Below are 20,557 nucleotides of genomic sequence, written 5' to 3'. Positions count from 1 at the left end.
CCAGCTCTTGGTTTCATTGATTTTTGTATAGTCTTTTTAGTCTATGATATTTATTTCTTTAAAAAATTTTTTAAAATTTATTTTTGTTACAGATGTTTCTCCTTTTCCCCCCATTGACACCTCCTCCCAATCGCACCCCAACCCCGGCATTATAATATTTGTCCTTGTTTATGCATACATGCATATAAGTTCTGTGGTTTATCTCTTCCCTCCCCCACATTTACCTCTTCTGAGGTTTGTCAGTTTGCACCCCACTTTCCTTTGGGGTCCATTTTGTTCCTCAGTTTGTTTTGTTTATTATATCCCACAAGTAAGTGAGATTATATGAAACTTTTCTTTATCTGACTGGCTTATTTCACTTAGCATAACACTTTCCAGGTCTCTTCATGTCATCTCTAAGAATAAGAGATCTTTCTTTCTTATGTACTTCATTGTGTATATGTGCCAAACCTTTTTTTATCCATTCATCTATTGATGGACACTTGGGTTGCTTCCAGATCTTAGCTATTGTAAATAGTGCTGCTATGAACATAGGGGTACATATATTCTTTCTGATTGGCATTTCAGACTTCTTAGGGTATATTTCTAGAAGTGGTAACACTGGGTCAAATGGAAGTTCAATTTTAATTATTTGAGGAAACACCATGTTGTTTTCCATAGTGGCTGCACCAGTCTGCATTTCCACCAGCAGATTACTAGAGTCTTCTTTTCTTCACACTCTCTCCAGAACTTGTTGTTTGATGATTTGTTGATGTCAGCCATTCTGGCAGGTGTGAGGTGATACCTCATAGTTGTTTTAATTTGCATATGATATTTATTTCTGCTCTGATCTTTATTATTTCCTGCCTTCTACTAACTCTGAGTTTCTGTTTTTCTCTATTTTTTATTCTTTAAATTATCAGGTTAGATGGTTTATTTTGAAATTTTTCTTGTTCTTGAGTTAGACCTGTGTTGCTATAAACTCCCCTTTTAGGACTGCTTTTACTGTGTGCCATAGGTTTTGTGTTTATTATCATTAGTTTTCAGGAAGTTTTTTATTTCTTTCTTGATAACCCATTCATTGTTTAATAACATGATATTTAGCTTCCATGTATTTGAATGTTTTTTAGTTTATTTTTTTATTATAATTGATTTCTAGATTTATGTCATTGTGATCTGAGAAGATGCTTGATACAATTTTAATCTTCTTGAACTTGTAGAGACTTATTTTGTGTCCTTTCAGAATGTCCTGGGTGCACTTGAGAGAAATGTGTATTCTGCAGTTTGGAGGTAAAACATTCTGTAAATATCAATTGAATCCAGTTGATCTCGTAAGCCATTTAGGGTGTCTCTTTCCTTGTTAATTTTTTGTCTAGAAGATCTCTCCAGTGATGTCAATGAGGTGTTAATGTCACCTACTATGATTGTATTGCTGTGGATCTCTCTCTTGAAGTTGTACCAATGTTTTAAAATATATTCTGGTGCTTCTATATTCAGTGTATATATTCTCTTGTTTGATCTATTCTTTTAATATTAAATAGTATGCTTCTTTGTCTCCTACTATGGCCTTTATATTGCTACACCAGTTGTTTTATTTTGTTTGTTTCTATTTCCATGGAAAAGTTTTTCACCTCTTGACTTTCATCCTGTGTGAATCTTTTGTTCTGAGATGGGTCTCTTTTAGACAGCATGTACATGGATCATAGTTCTTATCAATTTGCCACTTTACATCTTTTGATTGGAGCATTTAAGCCATTTACATTTAAGATTATTATTGATAGGTACTTGTCTGTTGCCATTTTTATTCTTTATGCTGGGGTTTCTCCTCTATTTCTTTCTCTTCTTACAACAGTCTCTTTACCATTTCTTGCAGTGCTGGTTTGGTGGTAGCAGATTCCTTTAGTCTTTTTTTGTCTATGAAGTTCTTTATTTCCCCTTTAATTTTGAATCATAACCTTGCTGGATAGAGTATTCTTGTATTCAATCTTTAGATTTTCATTACTTTGTATACGTCATGCCACTTCCTTCTGGCCTGCCGTGTTTCTATTGAGAAATGAGCTGACTGTCTAATGAGAGCTTCCTTGTAGGTAAATTTCTGTCTCTCTCTTGCTGCCTTTAAGAGTCTTTCTTTGTCTCTAACATTTACCATTTTAATCATGATGTGTCTAAGTGTGGGTCTTTTGGAGTTAATTTTGATTTGGGACACTGTGATTCCTGGACTTGTGTGACTTTTTTCTTTACCAAGTTAGGGAAATTTTCTATCATTATTTCTTCAAACATCTTTCTATTTTTTTCTGATTCTTCTCCTTCTGATACTCCTTTGATGCAAATTTTGTTACTTTTCATATTGTCCCAGAATCCCTTAAACTCTACTCCTGCTTCTCAATCTTTTTTGCTCAATTTGCTTCTCTGGTTTTGGGTGTTTTATTCTACCTCATCTTCTAACTTGCTGATTCATTCTTCACCTTCTTCTAATTTACTATTATAACCTTCCAGGATATTTTTTATATCAGCTATGTTATTCTTTCTTTCCACTCAATTTTTATTTATAGCTTCTACCTCATTTTTTTTTTATGTAGTTCTCATTAAGTTGCTTGTAATTCTAAGTTGTTTGAGCATCCTTAAAAACATTGCTTTGAATTCTTTATCTGACAAACTGCTTGCCTCTATTTTATTTAGTTTTTTTTTTTTTTCCAGTGATTCCTCCTTTTCTTTCATTTGGGGGTTCTTTCTTTGTCTCACCATTTTAGCAGTCTTGTAGTTCAGGGTCACATGAGGCACATTGGGATGCATAGACAGGTCGGTGTTTATCAGATGAGATTTCTGTGCCTCCCAGTCTTGATGTGGTGGCCTTCTTGTGGGACCCAGAGGAGTAGTTTTAATGATCTTTGTAGCTGGCTTTTTTAGGAATGACCTTTGTGTGATTCAAGTGTGCTCTCCTGTTGAATTTGGGTCTCTATTACTGTTGTCCATTTGTGGGTGGGCTCAGTCCTCAGGGTTTTTGACTGTGAGTCTCAACCCCGACCCTGTTAACCCTGTTGTGCCATTGAATTTTGCTCCAGTATTGTTGGATCTGGCCCCTTGGGTGTGGGTCCCTGTCCTCTTGGGCTATTCTTTGGTGCAGGCCAATGTGAATTGCATCTCTGCTTGGATCTGGGCCTCCTGTCTGAAGCCCTGGAGGGCTGGATTCCAGGCAGTCCTCCAGGCAAAATTTCCCTAGCCTGGAGGCTAGTTCACATTTGGGTCCACTTGTATGTATTTGTTCTTGGCTGCTTTTTCTCCTCCAACAGCACTAGGCTTTGTGGGATGTCAGGTCCAATGAGGGTTGTTTAAGCAGATTTGTGTTGTGAGTGGTGCCTGTAGCTTATAGTAGGCAATTTCTTTCTCTTCTTTCAATGCCTCAGCTTACCCTGGGTTTCTGGCACCCCCTAGTCACCACCAGGGGACAATAGAAAAAGAAAAAGAAAGGGGAAAATAAAGCTCTTTTAGCTCTTTTATCTTTTAGCGTGACTCTCACTAGATGGGGCTTCTGCCCAGACTTCCACCCTGCCAGATGTCTGAGTCCCCAGTGCCACCATGTCCTGCTGCTGGAGGGCTGATTTCCATCCCAGAGCTGGTCTACTGCGGGGGTATGGGACACCACCTTTTTGCTTGAGGTGGGAAGGAATGCACCTCTTTCCCTAGGCACTCTGACTAGCCCCCATCAAAGGTCTTTCAGTGAATACCTGACCCCTAAGATTCAGTGCTGTGTAATCTGCTCAGGCCCCTCCTCAGGTGTGCCATTCTGCTTTGTGGCCTCTCTGGCTCCCAGAATCAAGACAAGCTTTCCAGGCTGGTTGTAACCATGCACTGGGTATTAGCCTTCAATAGTGCTGAGTCCTCCTGGTGGGCCAAATCACCTCTGATTCCCACTGTTCAATTCTACATGGGGTTCTCTTCCCTTCTCTGTTGCTCTCATTTGGGGATATCTGTGTGGGGCTGAGTCCCCCCACTCCCGGGGTGGAGGACTGAGCTCCTGCCCCTTTCCTCCATCTTTCCAGGCACACTTCACAGTTGTACGAGTTTACTCACCCACTTTGCATTTTTTTCTGACCCTTCTCCATGCTCTCTGTTCACAGTATTTTCAATCAGCTATTTCCAGGTGGATTTTGGAGTTGAATGTTCTGCTTTTTAGCCTTAAGTCTGGTCCTGTGCTTGGAGCAAGTAGATGAAACTTCCTTTAGCTTCAGCCATCTTGCCTCTTCTGTCTATTTGTCTTTGCAGTTCTATCAAGTGTTGCTTCACCTATTTTGAAGCTCTGTTGTTAGGTGCACACATGTTGAATACTGTTATATTTTCTTTGAGAATTGATCCCTTTATCATTATGTAATGCCTCTCTGTATTTCTGATAATTTTCTTTAATCTGAAATGTGCTTTGTCTGAAGTTAATATAGCTACTTTAGCTTTTTTTATTAGTGTTTGCATGGCATATATTTCTTCATTTAAAAAATTTTAATCTATGTGTGTATTTATAATTAAAGTGGGTTTCTTGTAGACAACATACAATTGGGTCTTGTGTTGTATCCATGCTACAGTCTCTTTCTTTTAATTAGGGTACTTAGACTCTTCCCACTGACAGTGATTATTCATATCCACCATGATTGTAACTGTGTGCTATTAATTGCATTTGTTCTTTATTTCTTATTGTATCTTTCCTCTTTTTCTGCCTTTTCTGATTTTAATTGATAATTCTATATTATTTACATTTTTCTCCTCTCTTAGCAAAACAATTATACTTCTTTTAACAAAATTTTAAAAGAGTGGATGCCCTAGAGTTTGCAGTATACATTAACAACTAATCTATGTCCACTTTAAAATGTGCTGCTTCACACGTAGTGTAGGAAACTTAAACCACAGGCACTTTCTTTATGTGCCTTATATCATTGCTACCATTTATTTTACTTACCTACATATCCACGCCCAGTAGAGGAAGCGAAAACCAGTGGAACACCACAGGGAAAATTTGGCAGACTCCAAAACCCACAGAGACAGCCAAAAATGGGGAAACAAAGAAACAAATTTCAAATGAAAGAGCAAAATAATTCTGCAAGAGAAGAAATAAATGACATAGAATTAGGCAAGATATCAGAGGTAGAGGTCAGAACAATAATCATGAGGAAGCTCAACAGCATGAGTAAGGACATCAGCACCATGAGTAAAGATATAGAAACGTTGAAAACCAACTAATTGGAAATAAAGAGTATCATAGCAGAACTAAAGAACATATTGGAAGGAAAAATCAGCAGAGTAGACGAAGCCAAGGACAGACACAGTGAATTACAAGACAGGGTAGTAAAAAATCACCCAATCAGAAAAACAAAAAGAAAAAATTAAAAAACAGGAAGACAGCCTAAGAGAACTGTGGGACAATGTGAAATGTAACAACATAGGAATTCCAGAAGAAGAAGAAAATGTGCAAAGGTTAGAGAATATATTTGAAGAAACATTGATGGAAAACTTTCCTAGCTTGGTGAAGAAAAAGGCATACAAGTCCAAAAAGCACAGAGAGCCCCAAGTAAGGACACAAACAGGCAAACACCAAGGCACATAATAGTTAAAGTGCCAGAAATTAAAAACAAAGAGAATTCTAAATGGAGCAAGAAATAAGCAACAGGTTGCTTACAAAAGAACTCCCAAAGGCTATCAACTGACTTCTCAACAGAAACACTACAGGCCAGAAGGGAATTGCATGAAGCAATCAAGGTTATGAAAAACAAGGATCTGAATCTGAATCCAAGACTACTCTATCCAGTAAGGTTGTCATTCAAAATAGAAGGTCAAATAAAGAGCTTCCCAGACCAAAAAAAAAAAAAAAAAGCTAGGGGAATATATTAGCACCAAACCAGCACTGCAAGAAATGTTAAAAGGTCTGCTCTAACTAGTACAAGAAATAGAAAAGAAAATATAACCACACTAAACAAAAAATATAACCACACTAAACAAAAATGACAATAAATAAGTACATATCAATTATCACTTTAAACAAAAACTGATTAAACACTCCAATCAAAAGACATAGAGTAGATGAATGGATAAGAAAGCATGACTCATCTATATGTTGTTTACAAGAGATCCACCTCACAACAAAAGACTTACATAGGTTGAAAGTGAAGGAATGGAAAAATTTTTTCCAAGCAAGAGAACTGTGGGACAATGTGAAATGTAACAACATAGGAATTCCAGAAGAAGAAGAAAATGTGCAAAGGTTAGAGAATATATTTGAAGAAACATTGATGGAAAACAAAAAGGAAATAAAAGCTGGGGTAGCAATACTCATATCCAATAAACTAGACTTCAAAATGAAGGCCATAATTAGAGACAAAGAAGTCCACTACATAGTATTGAAAGAATCTATCCAATAGGAGAATATAATCTTGGTAAACATATATAAACCCAACATAAAAGCACAAAAACACATTTAAAAACTTATGAAAGACTGCGAAGGAGAAATTGACAGCAATACAATCATAGCAGGGGACTTCAACACCCCTCTGACATCACTGGATAGATCTTCTAGACAAAAAATTAACAAGAAAATAGTCTCTAAATGATGCACTAGATCAAATGGATTTAATAGATATCTACACAGAATTACACCCCCAAATTGAAGAAGTCATATTCTCCTCAAGTGCTCATGCAACATTTTCAAAGATAAACCACATGTGAGATTCATCCAAGGAATACACGGATGGTACAATATTCACAAATCAATAAATGTGATACACCACATAAACAAAATGAAAGATAAAAACCACATGATTATATCAATAGATGCTGAAAAATCATTAGACAAAACCAAGCACCTATTTCTGATAAAAGCACTCAGCAATGTGGGAATAGAGGGATCATAATTCAACATAATAAAGGGCATATATGAAAAACCTACAGCCACCAAAATACATAATGGGCAAAAACTAAATGCACTGCTCACAAGATCAGCAACAATAAAGGAATTTCCACTTTTGCCAATCTTATTTAACATAGTACTGGAAATATTAGCCATAGCAATCAGAGAAGAAAGAAAAATAAAAGAGATCTAAATTGGAAAAAGGAAGTGAAACTGTCATTATTTGCAGACGACGTGATATTATACATAGAAAACCCTAAAGATTCCATAAAAAACTTCTTAGAGCTAATAAATGAATTTGGCAGAGTAGTGGTATATAAAATTAACATCAAGAAATTGATGGAATTCTTATACACCAACAATGAATTCACAGAAAGAGAAACTTAAAAAACAATCCAATTTACCATCGCAGCAAAAACCAAAAAAAAAACCAAAAGACAACAACACAAAACTAAGATAACATAGGAATAAACTTAACCAAGAAAGTAAAAGACCTGTTCTCAGAAATCAATAGGTTATTGAAAAAAGAAATAGAGGTAGTTATTTAAAAAGTGAGAGAACAGACTGGTGCAACCCCTATGGAAAACAGTATGGTGTTTCCTCAAAAGTTTAAAAATTTCACTGCCATTTGACCCAGTGATCCCACTTCTAGGAATATACCCTGAGAAGCCTGAAACATCAATCAGAAAAAATATTTGTACCCCTATGCTCATAGCAGCACTATTTACATTTGCTAAAATCTAAAAACAGCCCAAGTGTCCATCAATAGATGAGTGGATAAAAAAGTTATGGTACATATATACAATGGAATACTATGCAGCTGTAAGAAAGAAAGATCTCCTATCATTTGAGACAACATGGAGGGACTTTGAGAGTATTATGCTAAGCAAAATAAGCAAATCAGGGAAAGACAAATACCACATGATCTCACTTATTTGTGGAATCCAATATACAAGGTGGGCTGATGAATGAAATAGACCCAAAGGCATAGAAAAGAGTATGGTTCAGACTGACAAAACTCAAAGTAGGGGTGCGGAGGGGTTGAATGAACTGAACTGAAGAGCTTATATGCAGTCCAATGGATATGGACAGCAGTGCCAGAGGGGTGGGGGTGGGTGAGGAGGGGGGTGTCTAGGGGGAAAAAAGGAAAAACTTTTGTACCAAAAATAAATTAATAAAAATAGGAAAAGAAAAAAGAAGTGGAATTATATACCTTGTTCAAAAATTGAAGGAATCAACATCATTAAAATGTCCATCAAAGCAATCTATAGATTCAATGCCATACCCATCAAAATACCAATGAAATACTTCACAGAACTAGAACAAATACTCCAAAAGTTTATATGGAACCAAAAGGGATCCTGAATAGCCATAGCGATAAAAAAAAAGAACAAAGTAGGAGGGATCACAACACCAAATATCAGGTTATACTACAAAGCCATTGTAATCAAAATGGCCTGGTACTGGCATCATAACAGGCATTTAGATCAATGGAACAGAACAGACAACCCCAAAATTGACCCAAGATATTTTGCCCAATTAATATTTGACAGAGGTGGCAAAAGCATACAATGGAGTAAAGACAGCCTCTTCAATAAATGGTATTGGACAATTGGACAGATACATGCAAAAAATGAAGTTAGACAATGAACTTACACCATATACAAAAATAAACCCAAAATAGACAAAAGACTAAAATGTGACTCGTGAATCTATAAAAATCCTAGAAGAAAAGGTAGGCAACAAAATTTCACACATCACACTCAGTAGAATGTTCACTAATACAATATTAAGGCTAGAGAAACAAAGGAAAAAATGAACACAGGGGACTACATCAAACTAAAAAGCATCTGCACAACAAGAGAAACAATCATTAAAATGGAAAGGGAACCCACTGTAAGAGAGCATAATTGCCAATGATATATCAGTAAAAGATTAATCTTCAAAAGAAAGACGAAGAATCCTATTAAAAAATGGGCAGAGGCCCTGAACAGACTCACCTCTGCAAACAGGATGTATAAATGCCCAAGAGAGAGATGAAAAAATACTCGTCACTAATAATCAGAGAGATGCAAATTAAAATGACTGTGAGGTATCACCTCACACCTGCCAGAATGACTACCATCAACAAATCATCAAACAAGTGCTGGCTAGGGTGTGGAGAAAAGGGGAGTCTAGTACATTGCTGGTGGGAATGTAGACTGGTGCAGCCACTATGGAAAACAACATGGTGTTTCCTCAAAAAATTAAAAATTGAACTGCCATTTGATCCAGTGATCCAGTTCCTAGGAATGTATCCTCAGAAGTCTGAAATACCAATCAGAGTAAATATATATACCCTGGAGACTGCACCTTGGATCCAGCAGGCACTCCCCACTAGGTCGGTTGCTCCAAGTGCTGGCACTGGGGCATAGGCATCTGGAGATTCTGGAAACTTCCAGCAACACCAGGGATCATCTTTGGACTGCAGTTCCCTGGGCAAACCACTTTCCATGCTGCTGCCATACTGTGATTGGAAGGTTTATGAAGAAAGCAGGAAACTAGTCAGAATTGTAAACAGAAGAGCGGAAAAATGGCAGGAGTGAATGGAAGCTACACAGATGATCTCCCAGGACCAAACAAGAATTACAACTAAAAGAAAAATATTTCATCAGAAAAAAGCAACTGAAAAGCGCTACAGGACCACATGAACAGAAGGATTTACAAAGGTGTGAGAGGATGGCAAGCTGGGAGCCCACAGACAGCAGTGGTCTTAGCTGTGAGCAGTGCCCTCAGGAATAAAATACTAAGCTTGCTCCACAGCGCAGAGGGTCAGAACAGAGCACTGGATTGGCTACAGCCACCCACCTGGGGCTCCAACAGAGGGAGAGCAAACTGGACTATAACTCTGAGGGGACACTTGGAATTTGGAGGGCACTCAGAGTTTTTGCTGAGTCATGGCCACAAAGGACGGTGGCCAGCATGCTCCTTCCCAGAACTGTGGGAAAGGCAGCACCCCACCCTCAGAAAGTTAGCCCCTTCCAGGTGAGGCAAAGAAATGCAAATTGAGGCCATTAACCACCAGCATCTGTCCCACCCTCTGGAAATCCTATTATGTTGAACACCAGGGCTACATTCCAAGGCACAGAGTAAATGAGATTAATAGCCTCCAGGCATAAAGCTAGAGGATAACAGAACATTTCCTAAACTTGCAAATCTACCAAGGAAAGTAAGACGTGACAGTGGTGTTTAACGTGGGCCCACCTAGGCTCATTTAAACTAAGTAGAGGGAGCCACAAACAACAGAACACCAACACCCACAGGGAAAATATGGCAGGCTCCAAAATCCAATGAGATAGCCAAAATGGTGAAACAAAGAAACAACTCCCAAATGAAAGAACAAGAGAACTCTATTGAAGATGAGATAAAAAAAATGCAGTTAAGCAAATTATCAGAGGTAGAGTTCAGAGCTATGATCTTGAGGAAGGTCAACAACATAAGTAAAAACATCAACACCATGAGTAAAGATATAGAAACATTTAAAACCAACCAAATGGAAATGAAGAATGACATAGCAGAAATAAAGAACACATTAGAAATACTAACCAGCAGAGTAGAGGAAGCTGAGGATAAGATCAGTGAATTGAATCAGTGAAAAAAAGTGAACCAATCAGAAAACCAAAAATAAAATACAATTAAAAGACAGGAAGATAGCTTAAGAGAACTGTGGAACAAGTAAAAACGTAATAACATTCGCATCATAGGAGTACTTGAAGAAGAAAAAAAAATGGGCAAGGGTTAGAGAATATATTTGAAGAAATAGTGACAGAAAACTTTCCTAACTTGGTGAAGGAATAAGGCATTTAAGTTCACGAAGCACAGAGAGCCCCAAGTAAGAAGAACCCAAACAGGCTCACACCAGGACACGTAGTAATTAAAATGCCAAAAATGAAAGACAGAGAGAATCTTAAATGCAGCAAGAGATAAGCAACAAGTTACCTACAAAGAAACCCTCATAAGGTTATCATCTGAGTTCTCAACAGAAACACTACAGGCCAGAAAGGAATGGAATGAAGTAATCAAGGTAATGAAAAACAAGTATCTGAATTCAAGACTACTCTATCCAGAAAGGCTATCAATCAAAATAATAGGTCAAATAAAAAACTTCCCAGACAAAAAAAGGCTAAGGAAATATATTAGCACCAAACCAGCACTGCAAGATATGTAATTATTAGAAAAGATAGGAAGAAAAATAGAACCACACTAAACAAGAATGGCAATAAATAAGTACATATAAATAATCACCTTAAATGTCAATGGTTTGAATGCTCCGATAAAAGACACAAAGTAGCTGACTGGATAACAAAGCATGACTCACATATATGTTATTTACAAGACACCCACCACATAACAAAAGACTCACATAGGTTGAAAGTAAATGGATGGAAAAAAATCTTCTAAGCAAACAAAAAGAAAAAGAAAAAAAAAAGCTGGGGTAGCAATACTCATATCTGATAAAGTAGATTTCAAAATGAAGGCCATAACTAGAGAAAAAGAAGGCCACTACATAATATTGAAAGGATCTGTCCAACAGGAAGATATAACCTTGGTAAACATATATGCACTCAGTATAGGAGCACCAACATATATTAAAAATCTTCTGGAGGACTTCAAAGGAGAAATCAACAGCAATACAATCATAGCAGGAAACTTCAACACCCTGCTGACATCTTTGGGTAGATCATCTAGACAAAAAATTAACAAGAAAACACAGACTCTAAAAGAATCATTAGAACAAATGTATTTAATAAATATCTACAGAGAAGGACCCTCCCCAAACTGCAGAATTCACATTCTTCTCAAGTGCACATGGGACATTGTCAAAGATAGACCACATATTAGGGCAGAAACTAAGTTTCTACAAGTTTAAGAAGGTTGAAATCATATCAAGCATCTTCTCAGATCACAATGGCATAAAGCTAGAAATCAATTGCAACAAGAACATGCAAATACATTTGAAAACATGGATGCTGCTAAATAGCATGTTATTGAACAATGAATGGGTTAGCATGGATATCAAAGAAGAAATTAAAAACTTTCTGGAAACCAATGAAAATGAACACACAACAACACAAAATTTATGGGATGCAGCTTAAGCAGTTCCAAGAAGAATGTTTATAGCACTATAATCCCCCCTCAAGAAACAAGAATAATTTCTGATTGACTATCTAACCTCCCATCTTAAAGAACTAGAAAGAAAACAAAAAGGAAAACCCAGAGCAAGTAGAAGGAAGGAAATAGTAAACATCACAGCAGAAATTAATGACATGAAGACCAAAAAAAAAAAAAAAAACAATTCAGAGAGCTGGTTCTTTGAAAAGATAAACAAGATTAATGGACCCTTAGCTACACTCACCAACAAAGAGAGAGAACCCAAATTCATAAAATCAGAAATGAAAGAGGAAAAATGATAACTGACACCACAGGCATACAAAGGAGCATTAACAAATACTATGAACAATTATATGGCAAAAAATAGACAGTCTAAGCAAAATGAACAAATTTCTAGAAACACATAACTGAACTGGGAAGAGATAGAAAACTTGAATAAACCAATAACAACAAAGAAAATTGAAGATGTAATCAAGACTCTCCCGGAAAACAAAAGCCCAGGCCTGGACAGCTTCACGGAATATGAAACATTCAAAGAAGAACTAACACCCATTCTTTTCAAACTGTTTTAAAAAATTAAAGAAGAAGGAAGACTTTCAAACTCGTTTTATGAGGCCAGCATGATTCTAATTTCACAACCAGAAAAAGACACTACAAAGAAAGAATACTAAAGGCCAATATCTCTAATAAACATAGATGTCAAAATCCTGAACAGAATATTAGCTAATCAAATCCAGCAATACATCAAAAAGATTATTCACCATGACCAAGTGGGATTCATTCCAGGCATGCAAGAATGGTACATTATTCACAAATCAATAATGTTATACACCACATAAACAAAATGAAAGATAAAAACCACATGATCATATCAATAGATGCTGAAAAAGCATTCAACACCATCCAGCACCCATTTCTAATAAAAATACTCAGCAATGTGGGAATAGAGGAATCATATCTTGACATAATAAAGGCCATATATGAAAAACCTACAGCCAATATCATACTCAGTGGGTAAAAATTAAAAGCATTTTCCATAAGAACAAGAGCAAATACATGGATGTTCACTTTTACCACACTTATTTACCATAGTACTGGAAATCTTAGCCACAGCAATCAGACAGGAAGTAAAAATAAAAAAGATCCAAATTGGAAAGGAGGAAGTTAAACTGTCAGTTTTTTCAATGATGACATGATATTACACATAGAAAACCTTAAAGACTCCATCAAAAATCTACTAGACTTAATCAATGAATTTGGCAAAGTAGCATGGTACAAAATTAACATTAAGAAATCAATGGCATTTTTATACACCAATCATGAACTTGCAGAAAGAGAAACTAAAAATCAATCCCATTTATTATCACAGCAAAAAATTAAAATACGTAGGAATAAACTTAACCAAAGAAGTAAAGGATCTATTTGTAGAAAACTACAGGTCATTGAAAAAAGAAATAGAGGAAGATATAAAAAAGCGTAAGCACATACCTTGTTCTTGAATTGGAAGAATCAACATCATTAAAATGTCCATGCTACCCAAAGCAATCTATAGATTCAATGCAATCTCCATGAAAATACCAAAGACATACTTCACAGAACTAGAGCAAGTACTTCAAAAGTTCATATGGAACCAAGATGACCTCGATTGCCACAGCAATCTTGACAAAAACAAACAAAGTAGGTGGGATCACAATACCAAATATGAGGTTATACTACAAAGCCACTGTAATCAAAACAGCCTGGTACTGGCACAAGAACAGGCCCATAAATCAATGGAATAGAACAGATAACCCAGTAATGGACCCAAGACAATATGCTCAATTAATATTTGACAAATGTGGCAAGAGCATACAATGGAGTAAGACAGCCTCTTTAATAAATGGTGTTGGGGAAATTATACAGCTACATGCAAGAAAATAAAACTAGACCATCAACTTACACCATACCCTAGAATTAACTCAGAATACATAAAAGACTTAAGTGTGACTCATGAATCCATAAAAGTCCTGGAAGACAATGTAGGTGACAAATTTCAGACATCATATGCAGAAGAACTTTTACTGATACTTCACCTAAGGCCACAGAATCAAAGGAGAAAATGAACACATGGAACTACATCAAACTCAAAAGCTTCTGCACAGCAAAAGAAACAACCACCAAAATGGAAAAGCAACCCATTGTATGGGATAGCATAATCGCCAATGATACATTAGATAAACAATTAATTTCCAAAATATATAGAGTGCTCATACAACTCAACAATGGAAGACAAAGAACCAAATAAAATAATGGACAGAGGAACTAAATAGACACCTCTCCAAACAGGACATACAAATGGCTAAAAGTCTTATGAAGAAATGCTCAACATCACTAATCATCAGATAGATGCAAATTGAAACAACAATGAGGTATCACCTCACACCTGTCAGAATGGCTGCCATCAACAAATCATCAAACAGCAAGTGTTGGCGAGGGTGTGGAGAAAAGAGAACTCTAGTGCACTGCTGTTGGGAATGCAGACTGTTGCAGCCACTATGAAAAACACTATGGTGTTACCTCAAAAAATTAAAAATTGAACTACCATTTGACTCAGTGATCCCACTTCTAGTAATACACCGTAAGAAGCCTGAAACACCAATCAGAAAGAATATATGTACCCCCATGTTCATAGTAGCACTATTTACAATAGCTAAGATCTGGAAACAGCCCAAGTGTCCATCAGTAGATGAATGGATAAAAAAGATACGGTACACATACACAATGGAGTATTATGCAGCTGTAAGAAAGAAAGAGCTCTTATTTTTTGAGACAACATGGAAGGACCTGGAAAGTATTATCCTAAGTGAAACAAGCCAAACAGAGAAAGACAAGTATTATATGATTTCACTTATTTGTGGAATATAATGATCATAACACTCTGAAGATCAGGGTAGTCCCAGAGATGTGGAAGGTAGGGTACAGACTGACAGTCCCCAGAAGAGGGGGTGGTGGGGAGAGATAAACCACAGAACTTATATGCATGTATGCATAACCAATGGACATGAACAACAAAGTTGGGGACAGGGCAGGGATGGAGAGGGAGGGTGTCAATGGGGAAAAAGGGAGAAACATCTGTAACCACAACAAAAAAAAAGAATTGTAAATAGGAAAAAAATATATGTACCCCTATGTTCATAGCAACACTATTTACAATTGCTAAGATCTAGAAACAGCCCAAGTTTTTATCAATAGATGAGTGGATAAAAAAGCTCTGTACATATATACAGTGGTATACTATGCACCTATAAGAGAGAAAGATCTATTATCATTTGAGACTACATGGAGGGATCTGGAGAGTATTATGCTAAGTGAAATAAGCCAATCAGAGATAGACAAAAATCACATAATCTGACTTATTTGTTGAATATAATCAATAAATAAAAAACTGATGAACAGAATGGACCCAGAGACATGGATGTTGTGTAGAGACTGACAAACCTCAGAAGAGGGAGTTGTGGGGAGGGAAGAGATAAACCACAGAAGTTATGTGCTTGTATGCCTAACTAGTGGACATAGACAACTATTTTGAGGTGTGGGGTGGGATTTGGAAAAGGGTGTCAATGGGGGATAAATGGGAACCATCTGTAACAAAAATAAACTAATTAATATAGATTTATAATAACTCCATTCTGACCCTCAGTTACTGCATGTACACACCCTGGCAGACTCTTTCTTGTAAACATAAGGGCCTTGAGAAACCCAAAGAAAACTATAAAGATAATGGGTTAATGATGGTCTTGGGAAACTCAGAGGAACCATGAGAAAAAAGAGATTAATGGTTGCCGTGACCTCTAACAAGCTCCTCTCTCCCCCTTCTCTGTATCAGCCCCACTTAATGGTGCCAAAAGTGGCGCCAAGAGTATGTAGTTTTTTTTTTTTTCTTTCTGTAGTTTGTGCCTTTAAAAGCAGGCAACAAAAAAGACAGGTTGCTGAGGATTTGGGGAAAGTCCCCCTTCTTGCCCACCTGTGTAATAAAGTGCTTCTTTACAATTTGGCTCTGCATCTCTGGTTATCTTGACACCTTACAATATTTGAAGGCCCCAGTGAGATCCTTGGTGCTGTAGGACACCAGGAGATAGATACCTAGGATGAACGGCCTCTACTGGTCCAGCGACCGGATACCTGTAGTTCTTTAGCGGGGGGGGGGGGGGTACCCCCTGAAAAGTTTCAGGGCCCCAAGATCCTACTTAGGTTTCTGAAGAGCAGCTGGGAGATGCCAAGACATCCCCCCAAAATTTAAGGAGACCTGTTAAAAAGCCTCCGGAGGTAGGTTCTGGGTGACCAGTCTTTCTGGGTGAGTGAGAGGGCTGGACGCAGCATACCCTTCCTTTCTGGGATCCCCCTAAGACGTTAGGTGGTGTTCATTATGTTCCTGCTGGATCAGGAATTTTCCTTGGCCCCCCGCTGGGGCAGAAGGGGAGTCTGATCACCTCCTGGGAACTTCTGGTGTGTGAATGTAGATGTGTGGATGCAATTGTGTATGAGTGACCGTGCTCCATGACACTTGTTATGGAGCCTGTATAAGTCCTTACCTGTGGTCCCGTGATGACCTCTAAAAAAGGCTAAGGGCAGTATCAGATTCTTGGGGACATTCTGGTCTCCACCTGTGAACCTGATTCGTGCAGGGGGTGAGGGGTATTATACTGGCCTGACGATGCCAAGAGGCATCTAAATCTCTGAGAGGGAAAAGGCCAGGTAGACGAAGCAAAAAGTTTCTGTCTTGTGTATTTTCTTTTGTCCTTATATGTGGTCCATGTGCTTATTCTGTCGCTTCAGCCTGTTTGTCCATTGTCTCCTTGAGAATATACATTGGTGCCACCAGTGTCACTAGAAATTAAGGGTATTTTATCCTGGCTCACAGACCTTTAACTGCAAGGAAGCCCACAGCTCTTTAGCCTTTGGGAATTCTCAGTTTTCTTTTTTCCTGTTTTTCTGTTTAATCTGAGGCCGAGTTGTGGCTAAAATTTATCTACTTAGGGAGGATGGGAAATAGGCAAATTCACAAAAGACCCCCCTCAGTTGCCTCTTACAGCATTTCAGGGAAGCTTTTGGAGATGAATATGGGTATGGGATTAAATTCTCAAAAGGTAAATTGTGTATTCTGTAAATTAGCATGGCCCACTTTTGGGGTAGGATTGCCCAATAAAGGCTCCTTTGACCCAGAGTTAGTGCAGGCAATTTGGAATCAGGTCACAGGGGAGCCAGGACACCTGGACCATTCCCCTATCTTGATCAATGGCTTGATTTAATAAGATATCTACCCCCATAGTTAAAGAGCCAGGCACTCCAAACCAGAAATACTGGTAATGCGCCCCAAGAGAAACCTGGGAAAAGGTAGGGAAGTGCCTGTGAGGTAGCAAAAGGTCTGAACAAGGTTCCCACACATTTACTCTTTATTCCCTAATTAGAGATAGCCTTGATCCAGTGTAGAAGGCTATAAGGGTAGGGAAACAAGGTGTAATGAAAGACTTGACAAAAAGCCGAGAAAGGCTATGAGTCCTTAAAGACTCCCTCAGTGCCTTCCCTACAGCTGTGATTAATATCTGTGCTTTGAAGGCTTGGAAAGAGCTCCCAATAAAAGGGGAAAAGGGAGAATAGCTAGAAAGGGGCCTTTCCTGCCAGTAGGCCGCTGCGTGCATCTCAAATATCAGGGCATGTTGGAACCTGGGTCAGGTCCCATTTGGAGAGCTCCTCATCCTAGGAAATGGGGGCAACAGGCTGGTGTGCAGGCACTCACCCAGAGGCTGCAGGGGCTACAGGGGCCGCAAGGTTTCTCCGTGAGAGCAGTCCAGCCACAAAAGGGGCAAGTTCCTTTGGTGCCAGCCTGGGGCAACTCTCCGGTTTGGCAGCAGTGAGTGTAACAATGCAGGTTTCCTGCAATGCTGTTAACTTTGGGGAGTTTTGGGGAATTAGGCGCGGGCACTAAGTGCTCTTGGAGAATTGAAAAACACTCTGCCCTATGTAAACATGCACGCTGGGATGACGCTTCCCTTTCCAGCATCCTTTTGAAAACCTAGGATCAGAGGAAATTTTCTCATTCCTCTGCCCACTATGGGACCCAAATACTGCTGGGAGGAGGGCTTCCTTGGACACTTTTCACCGTGTTCTTCTATTAGGCCTAAAGGCCCAATTGTTTGGAATATCTCAAAGGTATATAATAAAGTGACACCCTCTGGGGGAAAACAAGATAATAAAATGGCAAGGTAATAATAACAGCCTTAAGGGAAACAGGGCTCATAGAAAAGGATCACCCTAGAAAGGAAAACATGAGGAAGGATCAGGATGGCAGGCCTAGGTCCCGATTAGGGATAGAAAAGACAAGGGCAAAGTCAGGTGTAGAAGAACAAAATAAAAAGCCATTCTTAATTTAGGAAAATGACAGGGCTAGGGCTCCTTCTAACTGAGCCCTCCGGAGCCCAGAATAATACAAGATAATAGGGGACAGACTAGTTAGTTTCCTGGTAGATACTGGTGTAGCAGACAGTCCTGACCGAGCCAATGAACCCCTAACCTACCCCTGGACTTCAAAGAGGACTATAGACCTTGGGGAAAATACTGTGACTCATTTGTTTTTGGTTCTGCCAGAAACATACCTCCTACTTGGACATGATCTCTCCAGAGATCATTCAATTGCTGGCCACTGCCACTCCAGGCCAGCCCCTGCATCAAGTTCCACAAGACATTGGCCATCAATCCTGCCAGCCTGCTGCCTAATGATGACCAGAAGAATCCTCTGCAGGACTGCCTGGAGGTAATCAACACTGCAGATGGCCTGCCCAGACCTCAGGGATGTCCCACTGCCATCATCAGATAAGGTGTTGTTCATGGACGGGAGCAGCTATGTCCAGGAAGAAATCAAGTATGCTGGGGCAGCAATAATAACTCTGGACCATGTCATTTAGTCTCAGTCATTAAACAGGGGAACTTCAGCCCAAAGGGCTAAACTCATAGCCCTAATTCAGGCCCTATGCTAGGGAAAGAACAAAACAATCACCATTTATACAGACAGCAGGTATGCCTTTGCCACAGTACATGTGCATAGTGCCATTTATCGGGAATGAGGAATTCTGACCTCAGCCAGGAAGGATATTAAAATTAAGGATGAAATTCTTGCTTTACTAGATGCAATTTGGTTACCAAAGGCAGTTGCTATAGTACATTGTAAAGAACATCTAAAAGCGAATTTCATAGAGGCAAGGGGAAACCATGCTGCAGGTAAGGAAGCTCAACAGGTGGCCCTAAAACCAGTGGGGACCTCTCCAGATATTAGTCACCACGCCAAACCCAAGTTTGCCTTTGACTCCTACTTACCCTGGATCAGAAAATGACTTAGTGAAGGAGAAACAAGTCATAAAGGAAATCAATGGATGATGGACACTGCCTGATGGGAGGTTGTTAGTCCCAGAGGCTCTAGGTCAGACTTTAGTCAACCAGCTGCACCAGACTACTCACTTAGATACACCAAGCTTACTGAACTCCTGAGAGGCAGGCAATGTCCATCCAGTAAGGTCAGAGGGAAAAGGAGAAGGCAGAGGGAAGCAGGTCTAAGTAGGTCTAAGTAGGGAGGAGGAGGAGAAAAACTAGGGGATGTGCAGACAGCAGATAGATTGAGCAAGCTCTCAGGTTTATGTCAGGGGAGGGACTAGAAAAGTTGCAGAGGGTCTATCAGCAAGCTGAAGAAGGATTGTGGAGAGGGAAGAAATAAAAAGAGAAGGATTAGGCAGAGGAAATAAAAAGATAAGGAGGGATAAAAGAAAGGGACACATATATTACAGGAAGACAGGACATTGGAGGAATACTCAAGAAGGGAAGAAAATAAGACACTGAGAGAGGGAGCGCTTGCCCCTAGTAATGGAGTAACAGTCTAGGATGTAGTAAAGGGAGTAACAGGTTTAGGCTACTCCTGACCCATAGGTCAGATAATGGCTCCACCTTAATAGCAAAGATATCACAGGATATCTCTGAGGGGTTAAATATAAATTGGAAGCTCCATTGTGCTAACTGCCCACAGAGTTCCCAGCAGGTAGAGTGCATGAACAGGACTTTATAAACTGGTGAAAACTGGACCACTCTGCTCCCCCTCACCCTCTTGCACTTCTTGCAGGCTCTGCAGTCTGCCCAGAAGGCCATCCATAAACACATTTGCGAAGCCCTGCCTATGCCCACCTCAGACCTTGTGCAACCTTTCCATCCTGGGGACTCAATGTGAGTAAAGAAATTCACCACCCAGGGACTAACTTTGGCCTGGAAGGGACCATACACTATCATCCTGCCTGCACCAATGGCTATCAAGGTCAACCGCATCCTGGTCTGGCTGCACCATTCCTGGCTGAAGGCAGAAAAAGAAGTATAACCTCCAGCAATACAAAACAGATGAGGTTTAGATCTCCCTTTCCTCAAGCAGGGAGGACTCTGTGTGGCACTAGGTGAAACCTGCTATTTCTATGCCAGTAATTTGAGAATAATACAGGGACAGAGTTAGTATCCTTAGTAAGAAAAAAA

General features: G+C 39.0%; 1 long non-coding RNA gene across 1 annotated transcript; it reads left to right on the top strand.

Moving 5' to 3' along the window:
• Nucleotides 1-1,235: 1,235 nt before the first annotated feature.
• On the top strand, nucleotides 1,236-20,260 carry LOC118615388. The gene is made up of 3 exons (XR_004956425.1): nucleotides 1,236-1,269; nucleotides 18,641-18,806; nucleotides 20,160-20,260. It is a non-coding gene; the product is annotated as an uncharacterized LOC118615388 (long non-coding RNA).
• Nucleotides 20,261-20,557: the final 297 nt, after the last annotated feature.

This window comes from Molossus molossus, unplaced genomic scaffold, assembly GCF_014108415.1.
Source record: "Molossus molossus isolate mMolMol1 unplaced genomic scaffold, mMolMol1.p scaffold_m16_p_4, whole genome shotgun sequence".
Taxonomy (NCBI): Eukaryota; Metazoa; Chordata; class Mammalia; order Chiroptera; family Molossidae; genus Molossus; species Molossus molossus.
Note: the sequence above shows the minus strand (reverse complement) of the source record. Positions and strands in the feature narration are given on the sequence as shown.